Raw genomic sequence first — 23,572 nt, forward strand, 5'->3', positions numbered from 1 at the left:
ATTTGGTGAATTGGAGGAGTTAATAATTGTGCAGGACTTACCCTCATCGCAGCCACCGGGCCCAAAAGTGACACTGTTGCTGTGCTGCAGGTCAAAATGCCACAGCAGGCGCAGGGTGGCAGGACCCATGCAGGGCTGTGTAGCAGGCGCGGAGCGCATGGGGCAGGCAAGGGATCCAGAGCTTGCACAGGGAGCCCTGGTCTGGCAAGCCCTGCTGCACCATTGAGCGCAGGAAGTCTGCGCACAGCAGGCCCGCTGCATTGTGGGCAGTGCAAGTGTAGAGCCCAGAGTCCAAGGGCCGCGCATTGCACAGTACAAGCTGCCGGATGCTGGTGACCACCATGTTGCCTTACATCTGGTCCGGGCGCAGGATCAGGTTCTCAGGCTGCTCACTCTGCTGCTCCCAGGTGATGGGGGGAAGGGGGCGCCCGCTGACTTCAAAGTGCAGGCTGGCCATGCCAAGAACAGCCACAGCCTGCTGTGATGGGTTGCTGAAAAGCACTGCAGCTTGGCTCTGGCACATCAGGTGACTTCCCTTGTGTGGTGCATGCTGTGGTCTCAGGCGGCTCCTGCGTGGTCCCTGGGTCGGGTGCACTGTAGGATCTGGAGGCCTGGGGCTGCTGGGGGGCCAGCCCAGAACTACCTTGAAGGGCACGATGCACAGGCCGCACAAACACGCCTCTGCTTCTAGGTGGCAGAGGTTTCACTAAGTGAGGCCTTCTGAGAGGCAGGTGAAGCTGGACTCCTTTCTGCATCGCTTGCGGCAGAGGCACATGGGTTGCCAGACCCAGATGCAGCAGTCGGAGCCCTGCTGCGTGAACATTAAGCCCTCACAAGAGGCAGTGGCTGGTGCTTTGTGGTCCCTGGGACCGAAGTGCGCCACCACGCAGCTCCGCAGGCCCCACACTTTGGGGCAGCCTCGCTCTGGGCCTGCGCAGTCCTGGGAAATAGAGGGAGTGGCTCAAGGTGGGCCCACTGGTGCTGCTGTGCTCCTGCCAGGAACGGTCCAAGCATCTAGCCTCCCAACCCAAGCCTAGGATTCTAGTGGTACATAAGCCCCCCCCCCCCCTCAGCCTCATTATTCTATTTCCAAGCCTGTCTGCTATCTGGAAAGCCGATGTGTCATGCTCCTCTTGTTGGGTGACCACAGTTATTGCACCCCTCCCTAGGACCACCTCCACTCCCACACCCAGGCAGCTTTCATTCTTCCAGGCCCAGAGCCTTCACCCCACTGCTCCCAGGGATACCTCTCTCACTTCCTAGGGCCACGTTCAGAGGCCAGAGTGCAGCACTAAGAGGTCTCCGTGTTCAGGTGGGAAGGGGTGAGATCCCAGAGTAAGGGGATCCTGGGGCAGAGCCTACATGGTACCTGCGGAAGGCCTATCCCCTGATGATCCTCTGTTGCTCTCCTCCCTAAAATTTTTTTTTAATGTGTAGGACTTAAAACAAAGCCCGACAAATGGTAAGTGTTAAATTCTACTTCCTTACATAAAATTCATTTACTCAACATTTATTGAGTGCTTATTATGGATCAAATACTCGCCCAGGCAGTGAGAATACAATAATTATGGAAACGTGGTCATCCTTTAGGGAGTTCACAATGGAATGTGGGAAGCAGGCTAATGAGCCATTCATCCAAATAAATATTGAATCACGGAAATGCATAAAACATGAAGGCAAAGGGAACATGGACAGTGGAGCCAGAAGACAGACTTCCGAAGGCTTCACAGAAGACGTGGCATTTGTGCTGGTTCTCCAAGCAGGGACTGGATTGGCACTCCCCACAGGCACAATGCCTCATCAGAGCCATGGGAGTGTGGAAGCACACGAAATGTGGGGATTCAGGTTCTACATGTGACTGTCATGTCAGATGGGACACAGGAATAATAGATCCAAAAACATTGCTCAGAACCGATTTTGAAAGGCTTTGAATTCCAAGTTAATAAGTTTTAATTTTACCCTATAAAATCTTGCCTTAGACCAAGGTCCCTGGAAGCCAACTATGAGCATGATTCTTATGGAAATGATTTATTAGGTGTTACCAGGAAAAGCTAGAATGGGAGGGAGAAAAAGGTATAAGGCAAACAAAATATGTCAAAGTGTGCTACCAAGTTCTATGAGAGACAATTTAGCTCAATCCTTCAGGGTCACTCTGGAGACAGGATAAAAGACGCCTCAAGCATGGTCTCCATGGAAGTAAGAGAACTAGAGACTTGTAGCTACTCACCCCTCAGTCACTGTTTCTGGGCTCCCCTGGGTACTCTATGGCACAGGAGTTGTTCAAGCAGCCTGGTGTCATCAGAGGGTCTGAGAAGAGCATCTGCAGAGTTATGAAGAGTCATTGACATTTTAAAACCAAAGAATGATACAGCCTTATCTCCATGTCAGAAATCTAACTGGTAATGGCACACAAAAGTGGAGATGCATCTAAGGATGAGAAAATCACTCAGACAGCCATGGTCATGGTCCAGGCAAGAGCTACTGCGGGTCCAAACAAAAGGTTCCAGGTGAGGATGAACTAGAAAGGAGGAAGGGAATTGGAGAAGCATTTATGGTTAGGATCTGATAATCATTTGAATTTGAGGACGAGGTAGCTAACTTGTGTAGCCATAAAGGACTAAGGGACACAAAGTACATTAGCCAAGAAAGATGGGAGAATGATGCTGACCATGATGGATACCTGGAGGACACTCAGCTAGAAACACCCAGTAGACTGGGGGAAATGTGGGCCTGGACATCAGGAGAGAGGCTATGGCTAGAGCCATACATTTGGAAGGCATTGACAGATGCCAGTTGTTGTTCTTGTTAGGTGCAGTTGAGTCACTTCTGACACATTGTGACCCTATGTACAACAGAACAAAACCCAACCCAGTCCTGCACAATGCTCACAATTGTTCTTATGTCTAAGCCCATTATTGCAGCCGCTGTCTCAATCCATGTTGACAGCCTTCCTCTTTTTCACTGCCCCTCTATTTTACCAAACGTGATGTCCTCCAGGGACTTGCCTCTCCTGACAATATGTCCAAAGTTCATGAGCGAACTCTTGCCATGCTTGCCTCTAAAGAGCATTCTGAGTATACTTTACCCAAGATAGATCTGTTTGTTCTTCTGGCAGCCTATGGTACTTTCAAAATTTTTTCCATAATTCAAATATATCACTTATTCTTCCATCTTCCTTATCTAATGTCCAACTTTCACATGCATATGAGATGATTGAAAATGCCATGACTTGGGCCAGGAGAACCTTTGCTCTCAAAGTAACATCTTTATTTTCAAAACTTTAAAGAGACTTTGTGCAGCAAATATATCCAACCTAATGCTTCATTTCATATCTTGATTGCAGCTTCCATGAGTATTATTTGTGGAGCCAAGAAAAATGAAAACCTTGAAAAATTAAATATTTTCCCCATTTATCATGTTACCTATTGGTCCCGTTGTGAGTATTTTGGTTTCCTTTATATTGAGTTATAATCCACACTGAAGGTTGCCATCCTTGATCTTCATCAGTTGTTATTTTGAGGTCATGTCAGCTCTGACCCAAAGCGACCCAATGCACAACAGAACAAAACACTGCACTGTCCTGTGCTGCCTTCACAATTGTTCCTATGCCTGAGTCCATGGTTGTAGCTACAGTGTCAATCCATCTCAGGGGAGCCTTCCTCTTTTTCACTGCCCTTCCACTTTACCAAACATGTCCTCTTCCAGGGACTGGCCTCTCCTGACTATATGTCCAAAGTGAAGTCTTGCCATCCTTTCCCTCTAAGTAAGTGCCTCAAAGTAAGGCACCTTGACCTTACTTCTTCCAAGATAGATCGTTTTGTCTTTTTAGCAGTCCATTTAACGTTCTATATTCCTCCCCAGCACCACACTCAAATGCTTCTATTCTTCTAAGGTCTTTCTTATTCCATGCCCAACGTTCCCATGTATAGGATGCAATGGAGAAGACTGGGACTTTGAGGACTAAGGTGTGCCTGACCCAAGTCACGGTCTGCTCTTCAATCTAAAGCAGTCTTGAGCAGCAGCTTTACCTAAAGCAATACTTCTTTTGGTCTCTCAACTGCTGCTTCCGTGAACATTGATTGTGCATCCAAGTAAGACACAGACCTTGATGACTAAAATATTTTCTCCATGTATCATGGAGTTACCTATCGGTCCAGTGGTGAGGATTAGGGTCTTCTTTACATTGATTTGTAACCGATACTGAAGGCTGTAATCCTCGCTCTTCATCAGCAAGTGCTTCAAGTCCTCCTCCCTTTCACCAAGCAAAGTTTTTGAATATCTGTATATCTCAGGTTGTTAATAAGCCTTCCCTTGAATCCTGATACCACATTCTTCTTCATGTAATCTAGCTTCTCTGATGATTTGCTCAGCATACAGATTGAAAAAGTATGGTGAGAGGATTCAACCCTAACACCTTTCCTGACTCTAAGCCATTCAATGTGTCCTTACTCTGTTAACAGATCTACCTCTTGATCCATGTACAAATTTGTAACATTTTATTGTGTTCTGGAAGTCCATTCTCCTTAAAGTTGTCCAAAGTTTATTATGGGTCACACAATTGAATGCCTTTGCATAGTAAATGAATCACAAGTAAACATCTTCCTGGTATTCTCTGCTTTGAGCCAAGATCCATCTGACATCACCAATAATAATCCTTGTTCCACATCCTCTTGTGAATCCAGCCTGAACTCCTGGCAGTTCCCTGTCAATATACTGCTGCAACAATTGTTGGATGATTTTTAGCAAAATTTTCCTTGTGTGCAATATCAAAGATATTGTTCTATAGTTGGAGCATTTTGTTGGATCACCTTGCTTTGGAATGGGGACAAATATTGATCTCTTCCAGCCAGTTGGCTGAGTAACTCTCTTCCAAATTCCCTAGGATTGATGAGTGAGTGCTTCCAGTGCTTTTTCAGCTTGCTGAAACATTTCTATGGATATTCCATCAATTCCTGGAGCCTTGTGCTTGGCTAATGCTTTCAGTGAAGTCTGAAATTCTTGTGTCAGCACCATTGGTTCTTGTTCATATGCTACTTCCTAAAATGGTGAAATGTTGACTAGTGCTTTTTTTGTACAGTGACTCTGTGTAGTCTTTCCATCTTCTCTTGATGTTTCTTTTATCATTCATTATTTTGTTTACAGAATCTTTCAAGATTGCAACTTGAGACTTGAATTTTTTTTCGTGACCTCATGCAGAGCTTCTTCATCAGTAGGAACCAGAAAAAAGAGAACACCAAAGAGTGTCAGCTCTTCAGATGAGGAAGTGTTATGGATTGAACTGTATTCTTCCCCTCATAAAAAATATTTTGAAGAACCAGTCCACTTAAAACTCATTGTCATCAAGTTGATGCCACCTCATAAAGACCCTATAAGATAGGGTAGAACTGCCCCGGTGGGTTTCCAAGACGGTAATTCTTTGCGAGATTAAAAAAGCCCCGTTTTTCTCCCAAAGTGCATCTGGTGGTGTCAAACTAATGACCTCGAGGATTGCAGCTCAGCTAAGCATTGTGAACATGACCTCAAATGGAAGTGGGATTTTTGCATGTGTAATTAGTTATACAAGGAGGTCATTAGACTGAACCCAAATCCTGTATGACTGATGCCCTCATGGGAAGAGAAGATCCACAGACCGATTCAAATGGAAAACTGTCAAGTGAAGAGAGAGGCAAAGATTGGAGTTGTGCTGTCATCAGCTAAGATTTCCCTGAGGCTACAAAAAGAAACCAAAAATTCCCTAGAGCCTTGGTAGTAAGCATGGCCCTGCCAACACCTTTACTTCAGACTTCTAGCCTCCAGAACTATGAGAGAACTAAGTGTCTCTTGTGAACTGGTGGCAATTTGTTACCAAAGCCTCTGGACACTCGTGGTGCCAGGAACAAGGTGAGTGAGTACTAAGGAGCATACAGCACTAGAAAAGACATGCAGCAAGGCAAAAGGAGCAGCAAACAGGAAAGCATGGTCCCTTGGCATTTAATGATACACAGAGGTCAATGGAGGCCAAAGGATGAGCAGGTGTCATTAGGCTAGACTATATTCCCAAAGAATTGCCCCCCCCCCCCATAGAAACAATTATGAAGGGGGAAACCATATTGTAAGAGGTTGAAAAGGAAGGGGAAGAAGAATAGAGGTGGCAAGTGAAAGTGTTATCTGTGGACCTGCAGCATCATCTGGGAAGTTGTTAAGCACAAACAGAGCATTTTAGGGCCTCACTCCAGAACGACTGAATTTAGAAGTCTGAAGGTAAAGTCTAGAAATCTGTCTTAAGAAATCCTCTAGGTGATTCTGATGCCTGCTCAAGTTTGAGGCCCACTGATGTCTAAAACCTTCAAGAAGTTTGTGAGCACAAAGCAATATGACAGAAGCCGGTACTCATAACCTGTCAGTTTGTCATACTGAAGTGGCTTGTGTATTGGTGGGATGCTGGAAGCTGTATTATTGGTATTTCAAATAGCAGCAGGGTCACCCAAGGTGAACATTTTCAACAGAACATCCAGACTAAGAGCAGGCTACATAGAAGAAATAGGCTGTCCACTTTTGAGGACTTATCCACTGAAAACGTTATGAACAGCAAAGAACAGACAACCAAAATTTATCAGATGACATAGATAAGACTGACATCCACCCACAAATGGCTGAGATGAGTGCCCACTGGATATGTGACATCCATTTTTTTGGGTGCACAGCCTCAACACATGGGCTAAAATTGTCAACTGTCTCTCTCCATCACAGCATGTTATAATAAATTGGTGACCGATGATTGCTGTGTGTACCCAGCATGAAATAAACCATCAACTAGGTCACACAAAAAAACCAATTGAATCTCTGTGTTTTCACAGGCAGAAAAGCTCAAATGAGTTTGTTGCCACAAATGGTGCATTACAGCCCAAATTCTCATTCCTAATGTCCAACATCACTCTAGTTTGTTATTATTATGTTTGTTGTAAAACCATCCACCCCAACCTAGCGCATAAAATATAAGGGTGGGAGTGGGAGGTGATCCTGGAGACGGATGGCAAGTAGTAACTCATTGGGCTGGAGGGGACCTGTGAGCAGCTCAAGCACCTGGTGAGCCAGGAGTGCCTGGCTTGCCTGCTTCCTGAGCAGGACCAAGAGTCAGGTCAAGGTCTGGTTCCAGAACCACTAGACCAGGTGCTGCAAGTGGCACATCGTGGATATGTGGTTGGTGAAGAGAAGACGGCCCTTGGACACGAAGAAGTTGAGGTGGGTAGCTCAGCCACAGAGGGTGGTGAAGAGTAAATCCGCTTCTGAGACCCCCAACTTGAGCAATGGAAAGATTCTGTGGGTGCGGAAGTGCAAAGGTTTCTCTGGTTAGCCCACATGGCAGCACTGTGGAGGGCATCTTGGGAAGACACAGGGAGCCCAGAACAATGAGGATAGGGAGTTATGGAGGGCAGCCAGGGCTGTGTATGTGCAAGAGTAAGGGAATATTGCTCCATGGGATCCTGGTCATGCACAGGTTTATTGCAATAATACACATGGAAACATGTCTCTGCCATCAGGTGATGGCTACGGGTAAGTTCGCTCCCTAGTGCACTTGTCTTAGAGGGATCCCCAGTGGAGTAGTGGCTACGTATTCAGTTTTGATCTGCAAGGTCAACCGTTCAAAACCACCAACCAATCCGCAGGAGAAAGACAGGGCTGTCTATTGCTGTAAAGTTAGTCTCAGAATCTCAAAGGACAGGCAGTTCTAACCCTGTCCTATCGGTTTGCTATGAATTGGCATCAATGGCAGTGAGGGTTTTTGTTGTTGTTTCTTTGTTTTGTTTTAATCTTGTTAGGTGTGTGACCTCCCCCCCCCCAAAAAAGCTTCTAATCAAAACTGTGGCTTCTGAAGGGATCTGCTCTGCCAGTGAAATTCAAAACAGAGACAGCAGCTCAGAAGGTGATGGTGACTGTTTTGGTTTGGGGATCTGAAAGGGATCATCTGGATAGATTTCTCAAGGGACACAGTACGATCAAAGAACATGCCAAAGCAAGTGATCCATGTCCTTCAATGATGCCAAAACGACCCTGTTGGTCATGGTATGTCGTGTGACTGGAAGTGTAAATAAGCAGAGAAGACCTCAGAGAATAATTACATAAGTCTATAGAGCAGGGATCAGGGATACACTGCGGGGCTCTCGGTCCACGCATGTGGCTCTGAAGTAAAATGGAAACCTTTCCAAGGACAGTTATTATTCAGATAATGGTGATTGAATTTGTAAAAAAATATATTTTTATCTCTCTCAAAGAATCTTTCAATTGTTGTGAGGGACAAAGTTGGCTCTTCTGTCTCAAAAGTTTGCCTCCCAGGATGTAGACCAAGAAGGAGGCTATGTCTAGAAACAGTCGCTTCACATTTGGATGTTTTTGTTTAATAAAGTGTCTGTGGTTTTAGAGCAATGCTTTCTGACTTACCCGCACATAGTTTTACAGAATAAGTCATGAAGCAGCTGCTTGGACTGGGTGGGCACAGGGAAGCTGGGAAGGGTGAGGACCAGGAAGAATCACTAGATAATCAATAAATTATTTAATACATCTGCGTCAGGACTGTGGCTCCAGAGCTATAACCCCAGTGCATTTCTTCTGGTGTGAAACAAAATTGCAGTCAATTATTATCTTCCTTATCAGTCATTATTTCCTATGGTTCTGGGGATTGGCAGTACGAAGCTAGCAGACTCTTCTGTGGAGTTTCCATCCGGCAATGGCTGATGATGAAGCCACCTCACACAGCTTCCCGACTGGTGTACCTGACAATGGCCACTAGTGTTTGCTGGGACTTTAAGAGGGACTATTGTCAGCATCTGCATGTGGCCTCTTCACCACACTTCCTCACAGCAAGGGGTTTGGACTCTGAGGGTCTTGTGCAGAGAAAGAGCCAGGTGGGAGCTATATTACCTCAGAAGTCGCATCGCACCTCACCTGCCATACTTTATTCCTAGAGAGCCATAAGGCCTGCATGGGTTCAAGGGAGGAAACATAGACTCCAACTTTGGATGCGGAATGACAAAATTCTGGAAGAGCTTGTAGGGAAGAAACAATCCCTTGAAGGCATTTTGTGAGCTACAATCTGCCCCAAGACATAAACCTTAAACGTGCAACTCAGTGATAGCCTTGCCCACTCTGGCTGGTGAGTTGCAGTGACTTTCTTTTGAAGGGAGGGAAGGCAAATTTGGAAGGGATCCCTCAGAAGCCCCCAAGTGGCCTGAAACCTCACCTTGGCAGACACCTACTGAGAGTTCCTTCCTCCTTCAGGGAGTTAAGCTGGGGGAGAGGATGGTTGCTGAACGGACAAAAGGAATTGATTAACACTCTGGAATTACATCACTCCCTCTCTTTGTTCATTTTTCACTGTTGTTCTTGTCCTGTGTTGAATTTATTTTTTCCTTACTTTCCCCTAGGAACTTCCCCTTAGATATGGGGTTGGGGGAGGGGTTGATTGATCTGTGCTGAAATCAGGGAGGTTTATATTAATAGCGGGATCATATTACTCACCCCCATAGTTTCCATAGCAGCCGGGACCAATTGGTGGGAGGAATGGGCAGATAAAGGTCGCATTGAGGGGTTCGGTGCTTGGTGCAGGTGAAGGCTGACGTGTTTAGAATGGAGAGAGGAAAACAGTCTGTTGGGGAAATATTATTGGAGATGGCTTTGAGACTAGTCTTTGCTGGTCTCCTGCTCCTCACTCTCCCCTTGGTAGCAGAATGTGTGTCCCCTTACCCGCCATCTGCTCATCCCCACTTGGAGCCGTTCTGGTTATTATTTCCTCATGACAAAGCTATCAGCTCATCATCCTGCTTTCTTCCATTCACACTTCTTTAGCTCCTTGCTGACTTCTAACTGGAGAGAATCAGAAAAGTCAAGCCCCCACCCCACGGGGCCTTTGCTGAAGGAGACAGCCCAGATCTGTGCTGCAATCTGGGTAGGGAATATCTCCTAGTTCACTCTCCCAATTCTCCCTAACAGGTTTTTCCTGCCACTGCTCCTGGCTAGAGGGGATGATGTGCTCGAGTGATGTCACAGAAGTCACAGAAAAAGAACCAAGCGACTCCGCAAAGACCATTCATGAGCTGGAATATGCTAGAAGCTCTTGAATGGGAAGCCACCATTCTGGCATTGAACATGCTCCTATGGACCCTCCCAGTTCTAAGGCTTCAGTGCAGTCCCACCTGAGTGAGTTCTCCCCAGGTGAGTTCCTCCTAGAAGTGAAAGAGGGCTTATCCTTCTTTAGCTTTGAAGCTACTCCTTCTACACCTGGTAGATCCAGATATTGAGGATCTTCCCTTCCTGATTCCGGAACTCAACTGTGCTGATTGATAGCTGCATGGCCAAGGACACAGACACAGCTCTGTATTCTCCATTCATTCTCTTTAGGCCCCACTGTTTTCCTTTTGTCTAATTGTGCAACAGAAATCTCTGGGGATTGTTTTTTTTCTAATGTTCTTCCAGTTCCTTAAAGGAGGGTATAGAGAAATGAAAAGTCTCTAACTGGAGTCTCTCCAGCATGCACTGACACCCCAAGGAGGCTGCAATAGGTCTCAACCAAAAGTGGGAGTCTGCTGCCTCACCCCTAGACAGGGAACCCATCATGGGTAGGGGCCAAGCGCTGTTTCTGTCTGGACCTTCAGGGTCTTCTCAGTGCCTGGCTCATAGAGAAAATGAAAAATGCTTGTTCCTTCTTAACCAGCCAGAGATTTACTATTATTCTTAGGTTCGGTCCAGTTGGTTCCCACTCATAACAACCCTATGTAAAACAGAACAAAATGCCCCCCGGTACCATCATCACAATTATTCTTATGTTTGAGGCCATTACTGCAGCCCCCATGTCCTTCCATCTCATGAGAGCCTTCCTCTTTTCCATTGCCCCTCCACTTTACCAAGCATGATGTCCTTTTTCTGGGCCTGGTCTATTCTGACAACATGTTGAAAGTACATGGCCAAAGGGTGACAAAATCGGGCCATCCTTACTTCTAAGGAGCATTTGGCCTGTGCTTCATCCAAGACAAGTTTCTTGGTACTTCTGGTAGTCCATGGTACTTTTTTTCCCCTAGCACCAAAATTCAAATGCATCGATTCCTCTTTGGCCTTCCTTATTCAATATCCAAATTTTACATGCATAGGAAGTGTTTGAACATACTATGGCTTGTGTCTGAACCTTAGTTCTCAAAATAACATCCCTGCTTTTCAATACTCTAAAGAGGTCTTGTGAATATATACCGAACACAATGCAATGCATTTTTAAACTCTCGATTGCTGCTTGCATGAGCGTTGATCAGGGATCCAAGGAAGAGGAAATCCTTGACCACCTCACAATTCTACATCTAAGTATATACCTCAAAGAATAACAAACAGAGACTCAAAGAGATAGTAGTATACAAGTTCACTGCAGCACTACACACAATAGCTGAAAGGTGGTGGTTACAAAAATGCCTGGGGCCCGAAGAATGGATAAACCAAATAATATCTAAGTCATACAATGGAATATTATTCATCCTCTAAAAAGGAATGATGTTTTGGAACACCATGGAGGACCCTTGAAAACCTGAGTGAAACAAGTCAGACCAAAATGAGAGCTTGATATGAAATATGCAGAATCCATAGGCAAATCCATTGAGACAGCAAGCAGAGTCATGGTTGAAAAGGACTGGGTGACGAAGGCAATGGGGAGTGACTGGTTAAGGAGCACTGGCTGTGTCTCCATTCAGAGTGATCCAAATGTTCTGAAACAAGATGGGGGTGATGGCTGTACATCATTTAGAATGTTCTTCAGGCCACTGGATTGTACAGGGCAAAAGAGCAAATGCTTGGTTTATGTCACTGCCAGAAAAGAGGAGGTTTGGGAGCAAGGTTATGTGTCTTTGTAGTCAGAACTCCAGAGCCTCAGAGCACTCTGCTGATTTTCTTTAGATGCCTTTCCTCCCACATACCCAACAACTTGTTCCTCTATTTTAGCATAGAAAGTCCCTCCACTCAGGCCAACTGTTCTTATCTTATATTCGATTTGCATAAAGCCCCTGCCCTCTCCTGAGGGGTAGCCTCAGCGAAGGCACTGTCAGGCTCAGAATCTTGGTTTCCTGACATGTGAGTGTGCTGGAAAGATTAGATGGGATGATAAATAATAACACTGATCACAAGCAATAATTATATAGCACTTACTATTGGCCAGATGTTGTTCCCCATCTGTGCTTCTAGCAGGCACACAAATGCAATGCCCTTGGGGCTTAACAGAAACTCAGATTCCACTTCAGCAGATCTGAAATGGAATTTCTAACCAGGACAACAGTGAGGACCAGGATTCTAAGAAGGATTGAGGCATTTGAATGACCGTGATGGCAAAGACTGTGTATTGAGTATACTGTGGGTGGCCAAACGAATGGGAATCAGTCTTGGAGGAAATCGAGCCAGGACATTCTTCAAAGAATGTTCCTAGAAGAGAGGATGGCAACATTTTGTCATGCTGATTTTGGACATGTCATTAGGAAAGACCAATTGCGAGAAGAGGACATCATGTTTGGTAAAGTAGTGGATCTGTGGAAATTCTTCATGACACGGACTGGCACAATAACCGCAACAATGACCTCAAACCTGCCAATGGGCAGGAAGATTGCATAGGATCTGGCAGTAATATGTCCTATCAGATGTAAGGTCACAAGGAGTCAAATTTGATTTGCTAGCGACTAACAAGAAGTTATTTCTAGCATTCAATATCAACCTCGAACACTCAAGCTAAGAACTATTTTTCACTTCCCTTCTACACACAGCAGCACAAAAGGGTTTCAATGATTTGTCAAAAGTCATGGAGCTACATGGATATAGAGCCAAGACTGGACAATGAAGTGATCTGACAATAGAAACAGTAATCATAAGCAGGGTCTTTGTCTTCCGCAAAGATCATAGGCATAACCATAACAGACTTGGCACAAGCCCTGCCACATGGCAACCTTTCAGCAGATAGTTGCTATCTTAGTGCCATCCAGTTGACACCAAATCAGCGACAGTATCGGACAGGGTAGAACTGTCTGTGGGTTTCTGACACTAAATATTTAGAGCAGTAGAAATCCTCATCTTTCTCCCACAAAAGTGCGTATTATTGTTATTAATTCGGTCAGAACTCACATTAATGGTTACCAAATCCTTCCTCTTCTTGGATTCAACATTATACCCCATCGCTCCTCTCCCCATACCAAAACAGGCACGAGAGAGTTGATTCTGACTCATGGTGACGCCATGTGTGCATTCCATAGGACTTTCAAGACTACAGGCTTTAAGCAGTTTGCCAGGCCTTTCCTCCAGGGTGTCCCTGGGTGGGTTCCAACTGCCAATGATTTGTTAAATAGTCGAATGTGGAACTGTTTGCCCCCCTTCAGGAACTCCAATATCCTTGCAGCTCTCTATTCACAAAGGACTTCTTTCCAAACAAGGGCTCAGAGTGCTTGTCTTCTCTCTGTCTTCTTTTCATCAAGTTGTTTGGGTCTCCCCAGGAGCTGGGTCCCAGGGACATATTGTACGTAATTATGACCCTGTCATCTACAACATGATCATGATAAATGGAGAAAAGACTGAAGTGCTCCGGGCTATCTTCTTGCTCCGATCCACAATAAATGATCATGTGAACCCCAGTCAAGAACTCAAGGGACGTATTGCATTGGGTAAATCTGCTCTATGAGACCTCTTCCTTTTTAAATTTTTTTGTAGCTGGGAAAGAGAAAGGGGAGACGGGTTCTTCTCCCAAGTTGGCATCCCTGCCAGGGCACCCCCCACTCAATTCTGGCGAACTCCACTCCAGAATAGAGTTCCCTGTCACTCCTGTAGAACTGCCCTGTGGAAGGAACAATGGCCTAAAGGTTCAGAATGAGAAGACAAGTTCCAAGAGCCACAGCCTAGCCCCTTACAGCCAGAGTGTGACCGCACAAGGGCCCCCACAAACAGACACTTTCTAGGGATCTTACGTAGTTGGGGCTTAAGAAGAGGGGAATAGGGCTCTAGCAATCTAGGAGCCCATTCCAGGCTGGGGGTACATATCCCGAGCACTTGATGGGGAGGTCTCAGGTACCCAGTGGGCCCAATAGGGTTCTGGGTATGTTGGCTTGGGGGAGGGGAGCCGCCTTGGGAGCTGGACCAACCTAGGGTATCCCAAGTGGGATGGGGTACAGGGGCCTGGGCAGGGTCCCTCCTCCTCTCCATCCCCCATAGCCATCCAGGCTAACACAAGGTCTTGGGCAGGCAGGGGGCCAGGGGCAGGGCCCACATGAGCCAGGGGCAAGCTGGGCAGGGGGTGTTTCCTGGGTAGGCAGAGGGTCTGGGGCAAGGTCTTTGTGGCAGGCCCAGGCACAGGTGGGCAGGGGACTGGAACAGGGATCCTAGGCGTGTGCCTGGCCTGGACTGGACCCTGGGTTTGGAGGGTGGGGGCAGAGGGCCTAGAGTGTGCTCCCAGGTGGGTGGGCCGGGCAGGGCGGTAGTACTGGTGGCTGGGCAGGTGCCAGGTTGGATGCAGACTCACATCATGGATCATGGTGGCAAGGCCCGGGTGGGCAGGAGTCTGGGAGGGGTCAGGGAGGCCACACAGGTCACACCTGGTCTGTGAAGTCCTAACCCTTGCCCATCAGGTCATTCTGGCCCATGGAGATGATGCGGCTCAGAGGCTGGCTCACTCAGCGCTTAGACTGCTCAGCTTCTGAGGCCTTGGCCTCCATAGGAAATGCTGGCTGGCCTCCTGCCTTGTCCTTAATAGTGGCTCCAGCTGCTACCAAGTAGGCCAAGCCTTAAAGGGGCCATGGACTTCCACCTGTGCGCCCCGCCTCCTCACCCTTAATGGGGCCACGTGCTGGCACCAGAGACCTCTTTAAAAAGTGTTCTTCAAAGTATTTCAGAGCAAGGATGTTATATTGAAGATTAAGGTGCACCTGACTAAAGCCATCTTGGTCATATTTTCAATGGCCTTCTATGCACGTGAAAGTTAGACATTGAAAAGGAAGATCAAAGAAGAACCAATGCATTTATATTGCAATGCTGGTGAAGAATATTGAAATTACTATGAACTGCCAAAAGAACAAACAAATTTGGGTTAGAAGTACAGCCAGAATATTCCTTAGAAGCAAGGATGGTGAGACTTCCCCTCACTTACCTTGGACAGACTGTTAACGAGAGACCAGTCCCTGGAGGAGGAAGGACATCCTGCTTGGTGAAGAGAGAGGCAGTGAAAATGAGGTAGACCTTCAGTAAATGGATCGACACAGTGGCTGCAACAAGGGGCTCAAACATAACAACAATTGAGAGGATGGTGCAGGACTTGGTGTTGTTTCATTCTATTGTCCATAGGGTAGCTAGGAGTTGGAACTGACTCAATGGCATCTAACAGCAGAAACAATGTTTCCACCCAGTACTAACAGGACTGGAAGTTTTCCAACCCCTCTCATCTCTCAATCCCAGGAACAGAGATGGCACCTTCTTTCTAGCTGTATTCCCAGTATCTAGAACAGAGCTCAGCAACGAAGTACCTAACAAACCTGAAGTAGCTGTTACTTAGCTCCATGCCTCATAGGCCTCAGTCCCCCAGCCCTAAAACAATGACATCAGTGTTGTTGTTTGTTGCCATCAAGCCGATTTCCACTTACACCTACCTCATACCTGCCTACCTAGAACCCCACCTTATGAAAATAAGCCAGAACAATGATTCCTTCCCACGGTGTCTGCAGACTATGACACACCACTCTGAAGGCACTGTCATGTAAATGTTGAACTGCTAGCTAAAAGGTTGACAGTTCAAACCCACCAGCTGTTTCAAGGGAAAATGATGAGGCTGATGTTCCAATAATGTTGTACAACCTTGGAAAACTTACTGTGATAGTTTATTGTGCCAGCCTGGCCGATAAACACAAGTAGGATTAATTGAAGGGCGGAGGGATAAATGGCTTGGTGAGCCTCGCCTTGCTTGTTCCGTGCCTCAATTTAAAGGGGCACACTACCTGTGGGATGCCTAGCCTGTGGACTGTGTCACTGTAAGTTGAGGTCCCTTTAATCCCACACAATTGGAAAGTTCGTCTCTGGAGCTGGGGACCGACAGTTGGTGACAGTTGGTGACCTGCCTTGCTGTTTGCTGCCTTGGTATATATAGCCCAGCTTTCTCTACAGGAAGGGACTGGCAACTGGCGGCTCTCAAGCCTTAAGGGACTGCTAGTGTCTCACTGCTTTTGTAATTTAACTGTTAATTTCTTGTATTATCTATCTGTATATAATTTAACGGTTCATTTCTTGTATTATATATCTATCTTTATAAATATATTTATATATAATTACTAGCAATCTGGTTTGTCTCTCTAGAGAACCCTGTCCAACACATTTACATACAGTCTCCACGAGTTGGAATTGACTGGACAGCAATTGGTTTGCTGCAACCAGAGAAAGAATGAGAGGGAAGTCTGAAAAAGAAGCACCGCCCTGCCCTCCATCTGGTAGTTTTGTAATTTCTTGCAGTATATGGTTCGAAGGGAACAGGGAATGAAGAAGCGGAGTGCATGGCACAATTGAGGGCTATTTGCTATTCTGACCAAGTGCCTCTGTGAGAAAAGGGCGGGGCGGGGTTAGGCTTGACCTGGGTCTTGATCAATGTCCAAGAACATATTTGGATTTCCAGAGTGGGGGAGGTTTCCCAAGTCAGGGTAGTAACAGGAGCTGACAGCTCTCACCTCTGACCCTGTGAACTCTGTTCAAAGAATCTTACCCTGGACTGGGTAAGAGGTGGATGGTTAGGCAGAGAGACAGAGAGTCAAACTTCCTAGGGTTGTGTCTGGTCTAAAGGGTTTTGTAGACAGGAACTCTGGCTCTTTCCCAGCCTGAGCCTGAGCCCCTGAGCCTCCTCAACTCCACGCTCCCCCTTCCCCGGCCTCCACAGGGACACCTTCCAGAGTTCTTCCTGTACACATATGTGGGTTTTGGCTCTTCCTCATTTTGGCTCTGCTCAGTGGCAGGGCATTTGAAGGGTGGTTGTGGGATTTGTACAGTTGTCATTAGGGTAAATGCATGATAATTTCCTAAATTTCTCCTCCTGCAGCTTTAGGCTATGTTTCCAAACTCCCTGTCCTCACAGAGACTCTGCAGAGGGTGCAATGGCTCTGATTCCACCTGGAAGTTCCTGGTTGAGCACATGGATGTCCCATCCCAGTGTAGCCATGGCACTGGGGATCGGGGTGCTAGGAGAGGGGCAAATGGGTCCCCCAAGGGAGATGAGTAGTGATCACAAAAATGACATACTTGTGGTCACCTACTAATTGTACATGGTGGTGCTTGCCCCTCTCAAGGTGGAAACATACAAATTCACCTATGCCTCTTCTCTAAAAGCAAGTGTACTTGCTTGTGACATGAGGTTTTAGAAAGTTCTTTCATTGGCCAAAAAGAAGGGTGGGTGATCCAACCCTTCAATAGCTAATCAATCAGTGAGTATCTCAAGCTGATTTAGAGTAGTGTCCAGAGATCTAGTGGTGAAAGGGGGTAGGAAGCTGTGGGGGGCTGGCCAGCGAGAGAATACGGAGTAATTTGAGCCAGACAGAGTAATGAATGGGAGGCAGGATGGATATGGAAGGAATCTGGGGAACGAGTTTGGATCTGCCTCTTGATGGATCTCACCATTCTCTCTTTTCAACTGGACTTGTCCACCTGCTTCCAATGCAGCCTCAAGCTGCCTGCTCTGAGCTTCCAAACCACGCAAGCATCAATACAGACACACGCACACACAGGCGTGCACACACACATGTACAAATACACGCTCAAGAAGCAAAACCTACTTCTGGTGAATCCAGCCAATTCAGATGCATAGCAACCCTAGATGAAAGAGTAGAACTGACCCTATGGGTTTCTGACACTATAAATTTGTCCATTGTCAGACGGCCTCATCTTTCTCCCTCTCAGAGCAGCTAGTAGGTTTGAACTGCTTGCCTTGTGATTAGTAGTGGGATGCTTAACCCACAGCATCACCTAAGCTCCTTAGCAAGAAGGATATTACCACAACCACAGCCACCACCTCTTTTTTCTACTTTTCTGAGAGATAGGGAGGAAAGAGTGCTGTCCAGCATTCAGCTCCATTGAAAGAAAATGGGAGATCCAGGGTGATGAAAGCAGATGGCTGGAACATTCCAGCCTGGCATCCTGGGCCACCAGAAATATTCTCCCTTGTGGGATCTGTGAAGCAGGCACACTCAAAGACCACAGGACCTTGGTCTTAGCTGTCGGCATTGGGGCTTGGGTTTCTTGGACCTGCTAGTTGTGGAGGGGCCATTTATAGAGAGCCTCTTCACCTAGCATCATGGCTGCTCAGGCATGATACCTCTGAGTCGTGTAATTTATATTTCATACACAATTGAAGCAGCTAATGGTGTCATTATCCAAGGGGGAAACAAGTTTGTTACAGTGTTAATTACATTGCAGGTGTGTTCCGTCTCCTTTGTCCCAAAGTGTTCCAGGGAAAGTTCCCAGGGAGCAGTCGAGTGGGTTTCCAAGAGAGTGGCTTTGGCAGGCTCCACCATGTCAGGGCTGAGGAGCAGTGGCAAGGCCAAGAGTGCTTTCTCTGACTTCGTTGTGGTTGTGTTGGGGCAGTGGGAGTAGAGGTGGCAGCTAAAGCAACCCAATGGTCTCGCCATACTTTTCTCACCTGTGCGTGTGGAATCAGGCAGGGCTGGAGTGTGCCTGTTCAATGCTTAAGCTAATTTTGCTTGATAGGGGATGGTGGAGATTATGTGTAGGGGAAAGGAGGCAAAATTCAACCACTCGTAATCAAGACATCAGCAGAGGGGGGAACTAAGCCCGTAGTCTCCGCAGAGGGGGGAACTAAGCCCGTAGTCTCTGAGACTGGTCTGCTGGGATTTGAATTCCAGCTCCCCCTTTGATAACCTTGTCACTCCTGGGCCAGACGGCTTCACTTCTCTGTGCATTCATGTTCTCACCTATAGACGGGAGCTGATGAACTACCAATGGGTCAGTCAATTCCAAATCATAGTGAGCCTGTAGAACAGAGTGGATCCATTCTATAGGCGTTCCCATAGGCTGTGCCTGGTACTGGAGCAAATTGATGCATCATTCTCATGGGAAGCTGCTGAGGGTTTCTCTGAGCTTGTGGTAAATAGTCAAGGGCTTCTCTATTGCCCCACAAAAGCCACCAAAACTCCACTGGTCTTGAGTTTACCCAGATGCATAGCAGCTCAGCAGGATAAACGAATAACTGTCCCTGCAGATGTCCAACCCTGAAAATCTTTATGAGAGCAGACAGCCCCATCTTGATCCCGAAGAACAGCTGGTAGGTTTGAACTACCAACATTCTGGTTAGCAGTTCTAATGCTTCACCCACACCACCACTATTGGGATGGAATGAGTGAATATACATGCAATTCTTAGAACACTAGTACATAACATGCACTTAGTAATTGTGAGATATTGTGGTAGGAGGGGAGTCCAAAAACCAAACCAAACTCACTGCGATCATATCCACTCTGACTCAACATGACCTGAGTTCTACCCTATAGGACAGGGTCCAACTGCTCCTGTGGGTATTTGAGACTGTAACTTTATAGGATTGGAAATCCTCACTTTTTTCCCTAAGAGTAGCTGGTGGTTTTGAATTGTTGACTTTGGGATTAGCAGCCCAATATGTAATCGCCCACACCACTATTAAATGAGAGCAACAAGTTTCTGGCTTTTTCTGTGAGGTGGTCGAATTATATGCCATTCTTATATTTAAAGAAGGTAAATCTACTGAAACAGAACAATTGTCATGACTTTACAAAGAGAGGAGAGATGCCAATTTTAAGGGTATATAGAGATGTAAGTCATCCCTGGATAGCACAAATGGTTAAATCCCTTGTCCATTAACAGAAACTTAGGAGGTTCAAGCGCACCCAGAAATACCTTGGAAGAAAAACCTAGCCATCTGTTTCTGAAAGGTTATGTCCATTGAATATCCTATGAATCACCATGAATCACAACCAACTCTGTGTCAAATAGTCATTTTAAATTTCAGGATGGTTCCTGGGAAGAAAGAAAAAAATCTAAGTTTTCCATTGAAGAGGTGGTTTGTGAGAGCACCTGGCCCATTCAAGCACAAAGACTGATGAGGAACTTCTGTGGGGTCACTGTAAACAGACCAGGCCATGCTTTCTCCAAATCTACTTTTGTTGGATGCTGTCAAGTTGGTTTCAACTCATAGCGACTCTATGTACAACTGAAAGAAACACGCCTGCTCCTGTGCCATCCTCACAATTGTTATGTGTGTTAGACAGGGTTCTCTAGAGAGACAAAACCAGACTACTAGTAACTATATATATATTATATATTTATAAATTATATATATATTTATAAAGATGGATATATAACAAGAAAATGAACCATTATATTGTAGATAGATAGATAGATAATACAAGAAATTAACAGTTAAATTCTAAATTATAAAGCAGTGAGACACTAGCAGTCCTTTAAGTCTTGAGAGCTGCCAGTTTCTTTTCTGTAAGGAGAGTTGGGCTATTTATACCCAGGCAGCAAACAGCAAGGCAGGTCACCAACTGTCACCAACTGTCAGTACCCAGCTCCAGAGATGAGCATTCCAATCGAGCGTTCTTAAAGGGACCTTACCTTACAGTGACACAGTCCAGAGACTAGGTGTCCCACAGGTAGTGTACCCTTTAACTTGAGGCACAGAGCTAGCAAGGTGAGGCTCACGGAGCCATTTATTTCTCCGCCCTTCAATTAAACCTACTTGTGTTTATCGGCCAGGCTGGTAGAATAAACTATCACATTATGTCTTGCCCATTGTTGCAGAAACTGTGTCCATCCATCTTGGTGAGGACCTTCCTCTTTTTGGTGCCCCTTTACCAAGCATGATGGCCTTCTCCATGATGTTGCTTCTAATAACTCCTGATGTCTAAGTATGTGAGACAAAGTCTAGCCAGTGTTGCCTCTAAGGAGCATTCTGGATGCACTTCATTCAAGACAGATCTTGATCCTCAACTGAAATTCTTGCAGAGAGAGTGAAGCACACCTGATTTACCTAGAGTCTCGTTTCCCAAAGCGGGCCACACCACCCACCTGCTAGGCACTGACAAATCCAGGGATCTACAAAGCAGATAACTACATTTTATCCTGGATGGTGGGCTATAGTACAAAATTCTTTCATTGCCGGGGGCCCTGAGTAATATTTTTTTTTCTGAAAAGAGGGCAGTAGGAAGAATACGTTGGGTCTAGAGCGGGAGCTAGAAACCTGTTTTTCTGCCAAGGAGCATGTGGTGATTTATAACATCATTCATGGGGGGCATACAGGTAAAATATTTATCGAACTCACCCCTAATGTGATGGCTACAAATGCTTTTCTTTGGTGATATATGTGATGCTGGCAGGTATTGATGATTTGTGGGGTCATATACAACCCTTGGGCCATACGTTGGTCTAGGGTAATGGATCTCAACCGGTGGGTTGTGACTTCTTTCGGGGTCGAATGACACTTTCACAGGGGTTCCCTGATTCATCACAGTAGCAAAATTACAGTGATGAATTAGCAATGAAATAATTTTATGATCAAGGGTGACCACAAACTGAGGAACTATATGAAAAATCACGGCATTGGGAAGCTTGAGAACCACTGGTCTAGGGAATGGTTGGGATCCCCATGTAGGACACACATGAACTTCATAGACAGGCAGTGTAGGGCTTGGGTTTCATTGGAGAGGAAAGAACTATTGATCATGTTTCAAGGGAAAACAAATCTGAAAGGAAATGCAATTGTGGATGAAAACCAAACAAAAGACAAACTCTTGAATGATTTCTGTATGCTAGAGAGATGAATTGCAATCAAGAAAATTAAATGATATATCTTAGGGGTCCCGCAGACAACAAACCATGCAGAGGTTTAATTAAAGAGAGTTTAATGAAGTCTATTCACGGTGGTGGGGATGGGGTTAAGGAAACCAACAAAAGATAGGGAGGCCCCAAGGGGCTAACAATAGCATAAAGCTGTTGCCACGTGTCCTATGGAATTTTCTCTTCAGCTTTTTGACTTCATCATTTCTTCTAATTATCTTAGCTACTCTATGATGTAGAGCAATTCTGACTCATAGGAATTTTCTACTACTGTCCCCTCCCAATTTCCTTTATTTTTCACCTTCTTCATATGTGTTAAAAATATGTAGTATTTCATCAGAATGTACTATGCTCTAAACCAGTGGTTCTCAACCTTGCTAATACCTTGGCACACTAATGAAGTTCCTGATGTTGTGGTGAACATCCATCCATAAAATTATTTTCATTACTACTTCATAGCTGTAATTTTGCAACTATTAAGAATAAGGCGACCCCTGTGAATGGGTAGTTCGACCCCCAAAAGCGGTCCCGATCCACAGGTTGAGAACTGCTGCTCTAAACTAAGAGGTGTTTCTTTTAAGATATATTTCAGTATATTGTTAGATGCTCAATTCTTGTTTTGGTTGTTGTTAGTTGCCATCGAGTGGGTTTCAACTCTTAACAACTCTTACCAACTCTATACAGAATACAATGCAATGTTGCCCCATCCTGTACCATCCTCACAGTGGTTCCTTTGCTTGCTCTGATTGCTCCAGCCACTGTACTATTCTGTCCTGTTGCGAATTATCTCTTTTTTGCTGCCCTTTTACTGTACCAACATTTGTGTCTTCCTCTAGGACAGTGGTTTTCAACCTACTTAATGCCACGACCCTTTCATACACTTCCTCATGTAATTGTGACTATCTAACCATAAAATTATATTCGTTACTACTTCATAACTCTAGTTTTGCTACTGTTATGAATCATGCCACCCCTGTATATGGGTCAGCTCACCCCCGAGGGGGTCAAAACCCACATGTTGAGAACCGCTGCTCTAAATTTAGAGGAGTTTCTCTTAAGATCTATGTCACCACACTGTTAGAAGCTCAAGTCCATTTGTTGGTGGTGGTGGTGGTGCCGTCGAGTAGGTACTTCTCATAGCAACTCTGTGCACAATATAATGAAACACCGCTTTGTCCTGTGCCCTCCTCACAGGGGTTCTTTGCTTGTGCTCATTGTGGCAGCCACTGTGCGAATCCAACTGTGGGTAGCTGCCTCTTTTTTGTGGCCCTTCTACTGTACCAAGATTTGTGTCTTCCTCTAGGGCAGTGGTTGTCAAATGTCCTAATGCCACAACCATTTCATGCCATTCCTATGTAGTGGTGACATACTACCAAGCATAAAATATTTTCATTGCTACATCACAACTATAATTTTGTCTCTGTTATGAATCAGGCCACCCATGTGAAAGGTTCGTTAGTCTCCACAGTTTGAGAATCACTGGTCTAAACTAACAGGAGTTTCTCTTAAGGTCTACTTCAGAATATTCTTAGAAGCACAAGTCCTGTTTTTTTATTGTTTGGTGCCTTTGAGTGTGTGCTGGCTCATAGCAACTCTATGCAAGATATAATGAAACGAGGATCCATCTTGTGCCATCCTCACAGTGGTTATTTTGCTTGTGCTCAGTGTTACAGCCAATGTGCTAATCCCACTTTCGGGGGGCTGCCTCTCTTTTGTTTCCCCTCTACTGTACCAAGAC

This window comes from Tenrec ecaudatus, chromosome 15 (genome assembly GCF_050624435.1).
Source record: "Tenrec ecaudatus isolate mTenEca1 chromosome 15, mTenEca1.hap1, whole genome shotgun sequence".
In the NCBI taxonomy this organism is placed as follows: domain Eukaryota; kingdom Metazoa; phylum Chordata; class Mammalia; order Afrosoricida; family Tenrecidae; genus Tenrec; species Tenrec ecaudatus.